The following is an 18,645-nucleotide window of genomic DNA, read 5'->3' as shown; positions in this document are numbered from 1 at the left end:
GGAAAAAATCAATCAGCCACTTGAATAGACTACCTTATCTCTCAGGCCATGACGTAGAGTCTAGTTTTGCTCTCGCTGTCTTTGACAAAGTCAACACCTATTTGCCAACACGGTTCTCTAGATACTCTCCAAATGCAAACAGAATTTTTTTTGCAGGTATTGAAGTAGGAGATACAAGTGGTCATTGAGAACGCTGTCATTGACGGAAAATGTACTCTCCGTCTTCAAGAGATTAATGGAGGTCGGGATAGGAAGGTGTGATTTTTATCGATGGCGACACCTAATTGTCAGATTACAAGGAATAGCATTGGGTACTAACCTAGGTACGCCTACGTGTTGTCATTGATGGTGTTGATGTCCATTCAGACAATATTGCTGTCACCGTCTTTATGATGCACTTGAAGAATAAATCCTTACTATTTATCCTAACAACCTCTGACGTTTAATATTCACAAAAACACAAAACGAGGGCATGCAATTTTTTATATTTGATAATTTTACACCCAATGCATTTTCTGATATTGAAGGTTAGTCCCTTGTGTATCATAGCAAGGTAATGTGTTAGATACTACGATAGCGAATCGATTGGTTTTTAAGATTGGAATCGTTTTAACATAGCACCTCTCTGAGCGTCTACGTAGATACAACAAATCATTTCAAGTAACTGCATTGATGATACGATTGTACTATCATAGTATCAGCCATGCACGCACATTCGATTGCACAAGACCGTATTAGTCTATTACATTTAGGACAGCCATCCTATTTATATATTTGAATTCTAACCGAAAGATGTAGAAGGGGGTAATAAAAAAACCTTTATCGTTTCTCAATAATTTCCTAGATGTTCGCGTTTCGTACATGAGATTGAAAAATGCGGCGACTGACCTAGATAGTGCGCGATGTATGCAAGCCGATAAAGCACACGATGATAAGGGTTCGTGAACCTCGTTTTCGAACACTAACGTCACTTCCGGCAGATTGCAAATATTGTCGGTTTTCGCACTTGTACTGTAATGCGACTGGTAAATATGTAGTCACATAAATGTCCAAAACAAAAAGATTAGTATTCTGTTCCTGCCGCATATAGCATACATTTACGTTTTTCCATCTCGAGGGGTTATCAGACACGTACTATTCTTGCTTTTAAAACGTTTTTCTCAGACAGGCTTTCCACATATCTTTCTTATCATACATAGAAAAGTACCACGACGGGATTATATATCTTTACATGCGTGTTCGACAACACTGACTTGTACCGAGATATGTATTCATTGAAAGTACATGTAGCTGATAGGCTTCATCGTAAAAAACCCAGGCCTCTTTACTGTAGAACAGGCGCCCCTAAACAACGTCGCAAAACCTTCAGCTCTCTGTGGTAATGACAGAACTCTCCTCCCAATAAACAACAACAACAACAACAACAACAACAACAACAAACCCACTGTCGTAATAACCAATGACCTCTTTGCGGTGATGGTAGAATATACTTCTCCTAAACATCGTCGTAAAATAACCCAGGCATCAGATTACCAGGCCTTTTTACGGCAACGGTAGCGCACAATCCCGGTAAAACTACCAGGCCTCTTTACGGCAACGGTAAAAGTACTACTTTTGCGACTGATCAATTACTCTCAGAGCGGCTGACAAGAATGAATCATTGAGTAAACCCAGTCCCTTGTCTTTGGTTTAGGTGTCAAAATACAAGCAACCTAAGAATTGGTCGCATTATTAAACATGCTACTCCATTTGTTCACAGGTTAATTTCTTCCCAATTCATAGTAAAGATATTTAACGTTTCAGTTATATGTCACTATTGACCCATTCCTGAGTAATATAAAAGTGTTAAGTATCTGTTTGTTTCACCATAAAAAATGCGGACTGTCTAAGACTGAGAACAATTCGTTTGTCATCTGTTCATGTCACTTCAAGATGGAGTCTTCTGTTATTACATTCATGAATGAAAGGGGAAACACCACCTTCTTCATACGTTAGACTTGGTTCAGTACAGTTTAAATTAATAATGTCTTTTGTTTTGGCATCGATTGCTTTGGTGAGGTGGGGGTCAGTAATTGGATGGTTTACATTGGGTTGACTTCGCCGAGTGTTGTCGGCATGGTAGGTAATAGCATAGGATAGGATGGGTTCGATGAACTTTCTACCGTATTTTTGTAATGGCATGGGATGGAATTGGATGGGATGGGTTCGATTGGGTAGGATGGACTTTGTTGAGTTTTGTTGGCATGACACGGTATAGCATTTTAATGGGTTGGGAAGGGTGGACTTTGTTGACGTTTGTTGGAATGGCATGACATCGCATGGGATAGTATTGGGTGATGGTCTTGAATGGGTAGGGCTGACTTTGTAGAGTTTTGTCGGCATGTCATGGGATAACATTGGATGATGGGATGGGTTGGATAGGGTAGATTTCTTTGAAATTTGTTAGCATGGTATACGTATGGGATATATTTGGATGGGATTTGTTTGAGTGGGATTGACTTAAGTTTTGTAGGCATGGTATGAGATATTATTGGATGGGATTGGGTGGATGTTTAGTTCTGTTTGCATGACATGGGATATCATTTGATTTGGACTTTGTTGAGTTTTGTTTGGATGGCATGGGATAGTACTAGTATATGGGATCCGATGGGTAGGGTAACGTAAGGTGGGCCCACTTGAGTTTTGTTGATAGTTGGCATGGCGTTGGATAGCATAGGATGGGAATGGTTGGGTTGGATAGGGTGGACTTTCGTGATTTTGTTTGGTATTGCATGGAATTACCATATATGATGGAATTGGTGGGGTTGGCTGGACTTTCTTGAGTTTTATAAGCATGGCTAGCATGAAATGGGATAAGTCGAGGAGGTGAGATTGGGCTTTCTTGATTTTTTTAGCATGGCATGGGATAGCATAGGATGGGATGGGTTGGGTAGGATGGACTTTCTTGAGGGTTTTTTCGGCATGACATGGGTTGGATGGGGTAAATGTCGAGTTTTGTTGGCATGAAATGAATAACGTTGGATTGACGAGTTAGACAGGGTTGACTTTGTTGAGTGTTTTCGGCTGGACATGGATTATCATTGGGTGTTATGAGCTGGGCTTTATTCAGATCATTTGGCATTGGCTGGCTAAGTGGACTGCCTTGGAAGTGGTTTGTCAAGAATAGCAGTGTTGTTAATGCTATTTATAAAGTGAAAAAAAGGCAAACGTTTCGTTAACTCAGATTTATCTTCATTTCAATACTAGTCTCAGGAGAGATCTAAACATTGTCAGCATCGATGTCAGTTCACAACACATTTAGTAAAAACCAATATAAGTGCTACTTGTCATTCACTACAACCTTTTACTATATATGCCCTTCAAACGTAATCAGAATCATCACCATTTTCGACATGATTACATATAGCTTATTGAATTCACAACTCTGGGCTACAAAAATGGAAAGCAATGACTGTAGAAAATATACTACCTTCGAAATGAAGGCGAACGACTTGGTTGTGCCGTGGTCATGGCAACAGTGTGGACAATGATCGAATGAAGTGCTAGGAGACGAAGCAAAAAACTTCATCTTGTGTTTATAGGGAGGCGACTGTAAGGGCTGCTAGACGGAGTCAATGGTGATATGTGCAAATAAACAACTTCAAATGTTGGATTTATTGCGAAACTGACAGAGACACGACCGCTGCACCTTTTTTGATAACGACTAATAGGAAATATCCGTTGTCGTGGAAGTGTGAAATAGCGTTGACGTGATCAAAATCGATGAAAGAGGGAATGGAGCAAGTTAATTTTCCTCATGCAAAGCTAAGCATGTTTATATATGTGATGCTATAAAAACATGGTTAGTGTTTCAACAGAATTTGTTAGATGTTTATAGAACTGTGAATATGTCCCTATATATCGGAGACCTTAGTAAGAAGATATGAAGCTGTCCACCTGTTGTAAACTCGTTTATGAATCGATTGTCGATGCATCTGGAGAGAGAGGGGGGGGGGAGGGAGACAGACACATACATACATACATACATACATACATACATACATACATACATACACACACACACACACAGACAGACAGACAGACAGACAGACAGACAGACAGACAGACAGACAGACAGACAGACAGACAGACCTAATCTTTGTCACTACTAATAGAAAATCGATTAGAGAGATAGGTCGAATATTACATTCATTGACAGTAGTAACTTGAGCTTGATACAAAATAAAGAAGATTAACCTGCACACTTTGAAAAGTCCAGTTCATCTGGCACTTTGTTTTGTATAACAAACACACGAACTGTATTCATAGAGGAGTACACTTACCAACATTTCATCACGAAAGAATTTTAAACAAATCTACATTCACCTCATTCTGTCAATTGGCATTTGGTTTCCGATCGAATACATCTTACGACTATATGTCCCTGTTTGTTGACATGTCGTGATTAAACTATAATTCTTGCATGTTCAAAGGACACTATTACAATTTTCTCATGGATTATAATTATATACTACATTCCAGGCGATCAGATACAATATGCAGCATTCTCTATTTGGGTATATGTAAAACAAACATATGTAGACAACAGATATCAGATATGTAATATATATATATTTTTTCCGACCCGTTTTATGAATGTCTCCTAAATCAACAGGCCTTGAGTCTGGCCTATAAATAAACCATGTAATATAGGCACAGTGCAATTATGTCTGCATTTGATTAATTTCCACTATGGTTTACATATGATTATTTTTAGAGGCGATAACCTACACTACAATGCAGCCATTGACTATAGTTATTACCTACTAAGTAAAGACCAGAATGACTGCTTCCGGCAACATCTCGTAACATCTCGTAACATCCGGCAACATCTCGTAATATTTTACATCGTCTCATTGGAGATATCGCACGTTGCTTATATGGGATGACGTCACTCTGAACAGATTAGAACAACAAATTAACTTGAAGTATATACATCTATAACTTACTGCCATTAGACTGTACCGGAATGGCTGGTGACTTACTACCTTCTGTACCGGAGGGGTTATTTGAAGTCGAAGGTGGCTTATTGCCTTCTGTACCGGAGGGGTTATTTGAAGTCAAAGGTGACTTATTGCCTTCTGTACCGGAGGGGTTATTTGAAGTCGAAGGTGACTTATTGCCTTCTGTACGGAGGGGGGGGGGGGTTATTGGAAGTCAAAGGTAATTTATTGCCTTCTGTACCGGAGGGGTTATTGGAAGTCAATGGTAACTAACTGCCTTCTGTGTCCGCGGGGTTATTTGAAGTCATATAAGATATAAACCTTTGTGTCTTACTACTTTCTGTAACGGAGGGTGGAAGTCATAAAAGTTATGTACCTTTCTGACTTATTCCCTTCTGTATTGGCGGGGTTATTTGGACGTTGTCAAAGTGCGGTCTGCCTTGAAGGGACATCAAAAAAGAAATGTGACGAAAAGATATTGCACCGTTTGTTAGTAGTGTGGTGATGTTTCGTGCATAAACTCCGTTTTTATTAAGTTTATATACCATAAATAGTTTAATTATCATGGTCAATTTATTTATTAATCAACTTCCTTATTGTCTGTTTTTCAGAAATATATAACTTTAAATATATGCTTGGTGGGTTCCTTTTGTTCCATAGCAATGTATTCTTTTATTATCAAGGACAAAACGTGATGTCTAACAACTATCACAGCCTTCACCTGGTCATTAGGTATTAAATTTTAACATTATGACTGTCGCATGCTTTGATACAAGAATAAAAAGTCAATCTTTGTAAATAATTCTTTTTATACATACTCATCACACACACAAAAGCACACGTACGTACGTACGTACGTACACACACACAGACATGCAGACAGACAGACAGACAGACAGACAGACAGACAGACAGGCAGGCACGCACGCACGCACGCACACACACACACACACACACACACACACACACACATACATACATACATACATACATACATACATACATACATACATACATACATACATACATACATACATACATACATACATACATACAAACATGATACATCACTTCTAACTTTTAATACTAGGGGCGAGGAGAAGTTTAAATGTAAATAGTGGCATAATATTATGAACAAGAACGGTGGTAGATATGAACCTAAGGCACGTTAACGTTTTCACTACTGAACTCACGTACGCATGCGGCAACAATAAAACAGATCAAGGAAAACGGTTGTATGCTGAAACTAATGAAGTGGTGTGTGAATAGTGTCGTGTCATATATCGGATATGGTTCAATAACATCTGTAATGAACAATATTGTCCGTTTGGTCCTCTTTGACAATTGGGTATCTACTCCCAACAAAATGGTTAATCAGCTGATAATCCTTTCATTCAAAATCGATCTTCCTCAGTGCATAAATATTCATTAATTGTGCCTATTAAAATCTTCATGTTCATTTCGATATGTTGGAAACGTGCTAAAATAGAGTAATCGGTAACCTGTGTAACCTTGACCACAAGTAATAGACAAGGGATCTGATTTCTTGTTAGTTCTCGATAACTATTATATATGTCTCAGGAGATTATTGATGGATACACGGTCAGGATTTGATGGACTAGATGAAATGGACGCAGTTGTGTTTACTGAAATGAAACAGGTAAATCTACCCAGATCACAACAAATCGATCCCTTGATTAAATTGTACATTGAACAAGAAGTGGTGCATACACTTCTACTAAAGGACTGTTCAACTGAAGGAGTATAATATTTCCGCCTGCAGTTGAGTTTCATCTCAACGTATGTTGAGAAAGGCGATTGACATTGCACATGTTGGATTTTGATAATGATATGCATGACACTGAATGATCGGATGTAACATGATTACAACCGTAAGAGATCTACGTTGTTGTTTTTCCCAGTCTGAATAACATCCTTTGTAGTGGATGGCTATTTATTCATTCTTAGCATTACCTTTGGTTTTGTTTCAATAGTGTCCATTGTATTACATGCTAACGTTTTGATCCTAGGAACTCGGAAGAAGGTATTCACATCCGGAAAAACAAAATCGAAAACCAAGATAGTATAAGGAAATAGAGGTAAATAAAGAAATCAAGGCGTGTAGCTATATCGGATTTTTATCAGATTTGGGGTTTCAATAAGATTGTAAGAAAGAAAATAGATTCGGTTATCTCTAATGTATGTATGTATGTATGTATGTATGTATGTATGTATGTATGTATGTATGTATGTATGTATGTATGTATGTATGTATGTATGTATGTATGTATGTATGTATGTATGTATGTATGTATGTATGCATGTGTGTATGTGTGTCTGTATCATGCATGTATGTATGAATATATATATATATATATATATATATATATATATATATATATACATATATATATATATATACATATATATGAATACTCAGAATAGTCATAAAGGCTTTTTAATTCATCGAGGATGTATAGAATACGTCGCTATAAGATACACATTCGATTGCAGTAAATGCCCTTTGATGTATTTTTCATAAATGAATGTTTGATGATTTGCGCAGATAATCAAATTTTAATGACAATTGTCAATAAGTACTATGCATAATAGATAGAACTGAGAAAAGAAAAAATCCACTTTCTTTGTAATCGTCTTATTACATAGCCGCCAGTGAACATCTTACTGGGTGAGTAGTTTTTTTAATCAGTTTTAATATCAAATATATACTTTGATATGAAAAAGGCGTTGCCTCGCCAGTCTGTAAATAGTCTTCTAAAGAAAATTGCTACTCTTGACAGCCGATGGAAAAATTGGTCCTCTCAAATGACATACACTTTTAAAAGCCATGTTTTCTAATATTCAGCTTTTGTGTACTTTCGAATTCCTTGGAGATAGTGTTAGTTAAAAATTATTATTGGAAACTTTTTATTCATACCCGAGTTTCTCACAGCAATGGCCGAGGTATTATTGGAAAGTAAGACTGGGGCCATTTTAATTACATTGGATGGTAACACTGAAATCCACCTAGTGCAAATCCCCTGGCCAAAAGCAATTTGATAATTCTGTCCCAGCCAGTCAGATTTTGGTCTAAAATGTTTACGACAGACATCGGTTAGTTTAAGTAAAGGTACGATTTTACTAGACCATCGAAGCGAAAAGTGCATTCATGATTGTGGTGGTGCTGATTGGTGATAGTGGTGGTTTCGTAGTGGTGTGATGGTGGTTGGTGTGTGATGGTGATGATGATGGTGGTGGTGGTGGTGGTGATGATGATGATGATGATGATGATGATGATGATGATGATGATGATGATGATGATGATGATGATGACGAGTCTTAAGAATGCAAGCATCAAATTATATATTCATTCAACACATACTTTGATACTGACAAACGTGTACACTATACAGCCTGTTGATATAACTGTAAATTTGAATAAGTAATTTGCATAATTAATTATTTTTGGCAATTACACAATACCTTAACGATAGAAGCTTCGAATTTCATATAATTTGCATATCCATCGACGATAACAAGACACAGTTGTCTGATGTAGGTTGAGGGTATATCCTTTGTAAACATGCATTTACATACTTAATTATTTATAAGTAATTCTGCAATATCTTAAGACTGCAATCTTCAAATTTCGCTTACTTCTCAGTGTACGTACACTGACGATGACAAAGTGTACTCTTCCTTTAAAGCGCGCGTGTTGTAAATTGTAATTGGTCATTTGCATAATTGATGATTGTTAGGTATTATATCAGGTGGTTACTTAAGGTTGTAAGCTTTAATTCTCATATAACATGATATATTCAGCGGGGATATTAAAACGTTAATGATATCAAAGGGATATATGAATCAGTTTACTTCTGGTTTGACCTTGTATGATAGTGTGACTGTCGTAAAAACCAAGGGATACGTTGTGTATTTCTGTATAGATTATTTTTGCAAAAGGATGTCTTACAAACAAATCGCTTGAAGGCAAGTAGATAAACCTGGATGTAGCTTGATAACCCTAGAGAACAAATCAATACATCAAACCATAGCCTACCGGGCTTTACTAACACGTATTTGAACTCGACATGATCACGGACTCATTGAATGAGATCATTGCACGAGGTCATTGCCATGTATGGCTGTGACGTCACAGCAGGACCAGCCTTGGCACACTACACCTAGCAGTGAACCTATATAGAGTCTGTCTTACAAACAAAAACACAATCAAACTAGTATAGCACTTCGAGCACTATTATGAGATATGAGAGAGAGAGAGAGAGAGAGAGAGAGAGAGAGAGAGAGAGAGAGAGAGAGAGAGAGAGAGAGAGAAATAGAGAAATAGAGAATACAATTTATTAGAACAAATCCGTGTGTGCTCTGCGGGGTACCGTTATCTGGTTACAACTGCTTCTCATGATTTTTGTTTATGTTTTAATGACTCGAAACTTATTGATTAGCCTGTCTACGTCATGAACATGTGACTACGCTAGTGCTTATTCTACGAAAGCTATATAGCAATGATAGCTCCAACGACATAAACAAGCAACTTATAAAGTTATATTATAGTTGAAACTTACGTTAATTTCTTTTCTTCAAATCTGTGTGCTAGTTTCTATTTTTTCCAAAGTTCCGAAATCATGATAATCATATCTTGCAACATACATTTACTGGTAGTTATCTTGGCTGTCAAGTATGTCATTTTTGAAATGGAAAGATTGATTATCCACAGACCAAAGAAATTACACCACCTTAACTACATCCTGAACCGCATATTTAAGCGGGCATGACACATTGGTTCTTCTTAGTTATTTGTCAGACTGGGTGTTTAAAGTAGTCATAGTCGAGTCAACCACTTACTCTCTGACATTCTATACATGGAAACCCTATTGGAATGTAGAATTTCACATGTTTAATTTTATTAAAGTGTGTGCATTAGGTAAGAAAGTACACATTTCGTCATCCTAGAAACGAAACCTGATCACCAGGCTGGTATTACCCCATAGGATATGTCGCAATAAATCACCCAGAAAGTGTTGACACAGTCTTATTATTTCACGGTTTTATAGGAAGTGTTTAGAGTTGTGTTTATTTTACGATGTTGTCCACAGAATAAAGAAGCCCGTTGTGTTTCGACTGTTTACTCTGTGTCGGACTATAAAACCTTGTATTACTTCACAGAATGCATACTCATATATCACTATATTTCTGTCTTCATCGTACCATGAATCTATTAAGGAGACAGTGACAAAGGAGCATGCCGCAATTAACAATGATGGCATTTCTTAACTATTTAAAAAAGGCTATTTTTTGTTGACGAGGGCAGATATATAAATGGGTTGTAATATTCAGATACCCGGGCTATAATAATGAATCTTGTAATTAATGTGATATTCAGATACCCGGGCTGTAATAATGAATCTTGTAATTGATGTGATATTCAGATACCCGGGCTATAATAATGAATTTTGTAATTGAGGTGATATTCCGATAACTTGGTGAGATATTAATGATGTTTATTCACCAATATTATTATATCCTTAAAATAGATACACATACAGATATCGCGCACCAATAAATAATGATGGGACTCCTATTATCAAATCATTTGACATGATATTTCGATAACTTGGTTAGGTATCCTCTCATCTAATCTAATCTAATCTTATCTAATCAAATCAATAAATTTTGATAACTTGACTAGATATTCCCGTTATCCACTCAACTGACGTGAGACTCCGATAACTTCACGAGATATTCACATTATCCAATCAATTGACTTGATACTACGATATCTTGGTGAGATATTTCCATTATCCAATCAACTGACGTGATACTCTGATAGGTTGGTGAAATGTTTCCATATATGGCAACAAAAACAAAAATTTATATTCCCCTTTACAGAGTTGTATATTAGAATCACTCTTGAATATTAGAATACCTGGTACAAAAATCAACCAACAAAACGTAAGCTGATAGAGTTGTTAGTCCATAACACTATGTGTGAAATATATAACCCCATTGCATTTTGTATTTATGAACATTTTAAAACTAAATAGTTTTTAGTAGTTTAGCAGATTTATGTACTACTTGTCTTATACACACATCACCTCATTCAAATTTTATAGATTTAACTTTTATAAGGATAAATTGACGTCTTTATTTCGGCCCAAAGGATGACAACCTTGTTCAGATGTTCTTGTATATTATGTGCCTCTGTGTCAGGTGTGCCAAAAGGAGAAAAGTTACCATGCCACATAAGCCTGCTGCAGGCAGAGATAACCACTTACAATTGATTCTAAAATTTCTACAAATCGGTTACGTGCATTTTGTGACACCAATTCTCACCATCTAACAAGTGTGCTGTGTTGCTAAACTTGCCAGCGAGAACAAAATAACATTTGTCTAACCCTAAGGATTTAAAGGCGAGAGTTTCAGTCTCTGGTTCTCGCATTAGTGTTATCTTACCAGTAAAACCATGAGAATTAGATTAGATTATTTGTTTGCACTGAGCCAATGTTTTCTTATAGATCTACCAGATAACTGTATTCTTACATCGAATTGTTATTAATCCAAGCCTGGCTTTTAAACCTGTAGAGTTGGTCAGAGAAAGCACCGGGGCACGTGTTATTGCTTAGATTGCCGTTTTCTTAGGAAAATATCGTACGAATCCTGCTGCTACAAATGTATCAATCTCTATACATAGTACTAGTAGAAATATTTTTTCTCCTTACAGGTAGGAATATATCGTCAAAAGGTTGTTATATTTAGTCTGTAGACCCTGGAAACAACAATCTATGAAATATTACACCTCCTATGAGAGAAAGTACGTCACACATAGCTAATTGCATTAGATCGCTTTACAATTGTGTAAAAAACGATACAATATCATTAATATTCAAAATCTAATCGTCGGCGGGACTCAGATAAAAGGGAACATAGACGCCAATGTACATCTTAGTTCGTCTGGTAGACATGCGTAGTCGTTGGCAAGTATCGGACGGTCCCTACTTGGGAGGAGACAGTAGGTTTTAGAGAAGCGTAGATGCCTGTGGCACGTGAAGAGAGCAGATAACTCGTTACAACTGTTATTATGAACAGATAATCTGCCTGTCAGCAAAAAACATTTGTCTGTATTCATATAACCCTACTTTACCCCTGGCATCATCACTTTCTATTTTTGTTATGCAATCAATATGCTTTCAGTCCGAATATCGACGACACGGCTTTACAAAACGATATGTTTAAATACTGGTGTTTTTGGAGGTTGTGGTTTTCGGCATGTATAAATCGAAAACTGTTTTCGGATTGACATCATTTTCACAGCCATCCATTATTGATGCCCGGATGTTGTTCACATGACATTCTTTGATTGAAAACGAGTAGATGTGACGTCACGGTGGTAATATTGTATCGTTCTTTTCCTGAACTTGTTTGGTTGTTGACGTTCGAAGTTAAAAGAAATGTCATTCGATTTATTTAGACGAGTACAGATTTGCTTTCATTTGCGGATGTCAAAGATCAAACATGTTTCTATTCTCAGTCAATATCCTGTTGTCAATGATATCCAACCAACTATTTTTAAACATTTCATAAAAATGTCAATAATTCGATGTTGATAAATGTAAATTAATGACGTCAGTGGCATTAATGTCTTATATATACATGCAAAACACATTACAAATGACTGAATCATACGTTCTACTAATATCTGTTGGTCAACCTATTCAATATTTCTCTGGATGTGAGTAAATTTACCAAAAATACTGACGAAACCTTTTTACTACATCTCCACAATACGTATGGTCTTGATGAATTCACACACTTTGTATGGTTTATATGCATTCACACACACTGTGTGTGGATCTAAAAAAACCACTATTAATTGCATGAATGTACACACACTACAAACAAATCGTATGGTTAAATGAATAATGTGTGTGACACACTGCGTATCATTGTATGGTATATATGTATTCACACACATTATGTATGGTCAATATGATTTCACACTGTATTCAAACACATTATGTATGGTATATATGAATTCACACACGTTATGTATGATATATATGAATTCACACACATGTATGGTCTATATGAATTCACACACATTATGTATGGTCTATATGAATTTACACACATTATGTATGGTCAATATGAATTCACACACATTATGTATGGTATATATGTATTCACACACATTATGGTATATATGAATTCACACACATTATGCATGGTATATATGTATTCACACACATGTATGGTATATATGTATTCACACACACATTATGTTTGGTATATATGAATTCACACACTATGTATGGTATATATGAATTCACACACATTATGTATGGTATATATGAATTCACACACATTATGTATGGTCTTTATGAATTCACACACTGTGGTTTATATAAAATCCACACACACTCCCAATCATTGTATGGTTTATGTAAATTCACACACTATGTATGTTACTATTTATATGGTCTATATGAATTCACACAAACACACTATGATTTGTATGAATTCACAGCGTATGGTGTATGTATGAATTTTCACACACTGTGTATGGTTTGTGTGCATTCACACACACTACACTTGCAAACTATGGCAATACTATGTCAATATTCCTAGATTGTATATACACATAGAAACCTGCTAAAGACAGAAGTATTCATTCTGATCCCTACCAACATGGTATAAATCACAATATGTCACGTCATTCTAGTTAAACATCTAAATGATGTCAAACAGATCAGAACAGTCCATTAAATGGACTATGGAGAAGGGAGGATGGGAACATTAGCACAGATTAATGCGGTGATGATTTATTATCTGTGACATTTATAGATCATTCTAACAAAGGCATTGGTATAAATATCCCCTTTTACTCTATTTAAAAGATGCAGACAGATAGATCTACAAGTCATTTTCCAGACTGTTGCTTGTGTGACCTCCAAACTCTGAGTAATTTATCATCAAATTGTGACAAGATGTATTGCAAGGTATTGTCTCTTGGGATAAGTAAAAGGTTGCTATATAAGCCAATATGAAGTAACCTTAGCATCTAGTCCAGAGTCATATTACAAATGGTATTGTAGCAAAACAATAACGCCAGGTGCGTTTTGAACAGGAGTCGATAAAATCCACTAGATAGCGAAATAATAGTGATGGTGATATACTTGCTAAATGTATCCCACGCTGTACTCGATATTCAATGTGGACAGCTCTCTCTCTCTCTCTCTCTCTCTCTCTCTCTCTCTCTCTCTCTCTCTCTCTCTCTCTCTCTCTCTCTCTCTCTCTCTCTCTCTCTCTCTCTCTCTCTCTCTCTCTCTCTCTCTCTCTCTCTCTCTCTCTCTCTCTCTCTCTCTCTCTCTCTCTCTCTCTCTCTCTCTCTGGATTGGTGACACGGTTCAGTGTGTCGATCAACCGCTTAACGCAGAGCATCGTAAAACGATATGGTACAAATAACACCACTTTACGACATTGTCGCGTAAACGCCTGATACCTTTATCCGTCCACACTTTGCTGTAACTGATGATACCCCAGTGACAATATTATACACCAAAGTCGTTCTTACAATTGAACTTAAAAAACTGTCCTGAATTTTACCAAACGTTTCAGTATAATCTCATACCACTGCAGAAAATTTATACATGTAAAGTTCGGGATGCAAGGTATGACATCCGGGTATAACAGGGGATGGTCATGAGTGTCGCATAAAACGAGACAGGGCGAGATTCTCCGAGATCTGAGCCGCCATTTTAGATAGAATGTCAGAAAATTATTATGACGCCATAACCGATTTTACATTGGTATTGTTCGTTCAAATTGTGTCAACACTTCATACTAATGGAATTCGCTGTAAGAAATAGATACCAATGACAATCTATCTCCTTTTTCTCTTTATCTTTATTGAAATATTTGATATTTTGAGGTTAGCCAGGGAGGTTAATTGCCTCTCTAGTGGCATAAACTGGATCCTTTATGATTTTGGTGGTGAGGATATGCTATCATAATTCTCAACGATGATATTTACATAGGCTAAATAACATATCTGCAATCTATGGAATCATGAAGCTGTCCATTTTCTGAGCAACATAGGGTTTACCTCACAAAACATTCTCAATACATGACTTTTTGGCGACGAAAGCTATGACAGGTTAAATATACTAAGGGATGAACTGATAAAAAATTATATTTTGCAACTATTTATTCTAAACTTACTTCCTGGTTTTCAAAAACAATGGAAAGGTGTAAGTTACCCTACATACAGCCATCCCCCACACCCCCATCCCCTCCATTCCTACACGTCTGAGATAGAGTAGCAATTTACGTCATTCAAGGGAACTAATCACGAGAGATATTACTTGCAGCATGGACGAACGAAAGGCTAGCAGCAACACGGTGTTCTAATTTTCTAATGAAGGGCGTGTCTAATCACAATAACCTTGCAGTATCTCTAGATATCCATTTGATTGCATTCGAGTGTATTTTAGAATTCAGTATTAGACTTAGTTTACTTGTACAAATGTTACTATTGTTAGTTTAACGCTAACATACAGTTGGTTTCGTCGCAAATTTGGAATTGATACAGTGGATATGTAACATGGCCCCACGATATGATTTGGAACGATGGAAAAGAAATGGTATGACGAGTACCCAAAGCTTAAGACTGTCAATTGACTCCTCATTTAAACTGTCTATCAACCCCATCATTAAACCAATCCCATGCGTGCAGAATGAAAGGAAGGCGCTTTCTCGCCCCGGGAGAACGTGGTCACTGTCCTTCATTTCTATTTTCAATTGTTCAGAATAAGACGGAGAAGGAGAATTAATTTGGTTTATTTACCATTTTCTTCTCTACTCCACTCGCTATTGTTATATTGACGTATTGTGATGCTGGGGAGTGAAAGACACCGTGTTTCTTGTAGTATGCAGTCTTAATTCATCCAATTGAATATGGGAGTCTTTTTTTATCGCATTGTAGCCATATTTGATGATATAAAAGACTTTTGATGGCATACCACTGAAATTTCAACGTGTGAATCCTAATATGGTGGGGTTTTTTTTAGCAGCCTTATGATTGCATGCAGGGTGTGGTAGCTGTATTTCTGAGCTATATCACAAATTAGGGGAAAATATAATAGTTGTTTGCATCAAAGATTGTACGACTTATTTATTGTCTTAACGATCATGATATTAGTTACGGAGAGTGCCTACTTATATAACCAGTGGCATTGATCGAAGCAAAGTATGTATTCCTTACTATACAATCTAATTGAATAGGAATTGGGTCACCGTAATTGCATTTTTAATGATGTTTTGCAATTTTGACGTCAGTCATCATATTATTGGAACAGATGTGACTTATGATTGATGGTTGCACTGATGGTTGCGTGGATGGATGGATTAATGAATGAATTAATGCACGAATGGGTGGATGGATGGATGGATGGACGGACGGACGGACATACATACATACATACATACATACATACATACATACATACATACATACATACATACATACATACATACACACAGACAGACAGACAGACAGACAGAAAGGCAGACGGACGCCATACGCACACACCACACTCTACATACATACATACATACATACATACATACATACATACATACATACATACATACATACATACATACACACATACACACATACACACATACACACACACACACATACATACACACATACACACATACACACATACACACATACACACATACATACATACATACATACATACATACATACATACATACATACATACATACATACATACATACATACATACATACATACATACATACAAACATACACACATACACACATACACACATACACACATACATACATACATACATACATACATACATACATACATGATCTGTAGAGTGCTTTATACGATAACTGATTTAGCACTACTGGTGAAAAGTGAATATTTCTGATCATTAGGATGAGATAGAGAGTCTGTGTCTAGACTCAGAACCATTGATGTCCAGCCCGTACCTGACATAGGTCAGCTATTTTATGTCATGATGTAGATTTATATGCAACTGTATATCACGACTGTCATATCATTGGCGATAACGTTATAAATCAGATAATTGCACACATAAAGGGAGAATAACATGTAGTACTTGTGCTATGTTTTGTTACAATGTCACGTTTTCTTATAATGCCATGTGTTATATATAGTGCTTCAACAAAAGCCTCTCTCTCTCTCTTTTATCTCCCCTCCCCTCAAGAAATCTATCGTTCGGTGGTCCTCTTCAGTACGCGTCTTTTGATATGTCCAATATTGATAACCGTTCATCATATTTTCCTGGTTTTCTTGGTCTACTCATAGACCCTACATGTAGGGTCTATGGTCTACTCGAAGAAACGTCGTTTGTGTGAGTGTGGGGGGGGGGGGGGTAACACGCGGGTCTGTTCGATGCCTAAAATTCAATATGAAGACTTGGCCCATCTCAAGCTGTTCACCGTTAAGAAATACGTTCGTCTTTTACATTGATGACTGTTAATATATATATCGTTTTCCATCAAAACATCAGTCCCTGATGGTTACACACTACTAAGATGATGGGTTCATATGACATGTTTGAATTATTCACGTTCGCTGTCTTCATCACATTGGATATACTGTCACCTTTACTCTTATCCCCGAAGTTTGCATTAAAAAGAATGGCCTGCGGATATCCCTTGTTCAAGACCTTTCGTGCCAAGTGACAGCAAATGGATTCGAATATCTCTGTGTGTGTATGGCTAAGTTGCGATGTTTCTATGAACTACAGTGTATGTTATTCCTTGATTAATAATCACGTGGACGTTTATCAGTGCGTGCATTCATATTCATGTACACTCAGTATTGTTTAGATATGCATTTGGCGGGAAAGTTCCAAATGATTCAAACGCTAAATTTTGAATTATGAACCACTATGAAAGTGCTATGTAAATAACATGCAAAAGGTATATACTGCTAGTACTCAACTTCTTTTTGAAAGATATTTATGGTGACACTTACCCAAGGTGTGATTCTGTCAACGTCTCAGTTGTTTGATTCTGTTGCAGTATTAATCCCGACAATACATGTGCGTTGAGAACACCAAGCTGCTATCCCTAAAGTATGCTGTATGTACTAGTAGTAAGAAACGCACATTCTATGTGGACACTAAATATAGAACGGCTTACATGCTACATGAACGACCGCCGTCGTTTAACTCGATCGTCTTTGCCCCTGTTTAACGACAGCTAGCGTTCGTAATGCATTTTACCGTCACCCGGAGCTGCTTTTTATCCCTAACAACACGTGACATTTTGAGCATGCAATTAATTTGAATAACGAATCATTCTTCGTGGGATTTATATCATTTACATTATCTAGCTCAGCTTCCCCAGGTTGGTGAATATCGGCGATTTTATTTACTGCGTGGGTGGTTTTTTTTTATCAAGGCACCATGAGTGAACAGAAAGAAATAAGAGTTCATTTTAATAGCGATCGGTGACTTCTCCTTGCAAGAGCAAATCTTTCTTCACCTGTGTACGTATACTCAAATGTCGTATAAAGAACCGTACACGCTATATATCTCCAAGCGAGTCGTTTGTTTTGAACTAGATGTTGAGTTGGAT

At 36.8% G+C, this 18,645-nt stretch overlaps 1 protein-coding gene across 1 annotated transcript in view; it reads right to left on the bottom strand.

The window, feature by feature from the left end:
• Nucleotides 1-18,268, bottom strand: part of LOC144433952 (uncharacterized) — a 33,364-nt gene extending 15,096 nt beyond the window's left edge. The window contains exon 1 of the mRNA XM_078122366.1: nt 18,041-18,268. The gene's annotated coding sequence lies outside the window, so the exon portion shown is untranslated. The remainder of the gene's footprint in view (nt 1-18,040) is intronic.
• Nucleotides 18,269-18,645: the final 377 nt, after the last annotated feature.

The sequence above is a fragment of the Glandiceps talaboti genome, chromosome 4 (genome assembly GCF_964340395.1).
Source record: "Glandiceps talaboti chromosome 4, keGlaTala1.1, whole genome shotgun sequence".
NCBI lineage: Eukaryota > Metazoa > Hemichordata > Enteropneusta > Spengelidae > Glandiceps > Glandiceps talaboti.
This window is presented reverse-complemented; position numbering and strand designations above follow the sequence as displayed.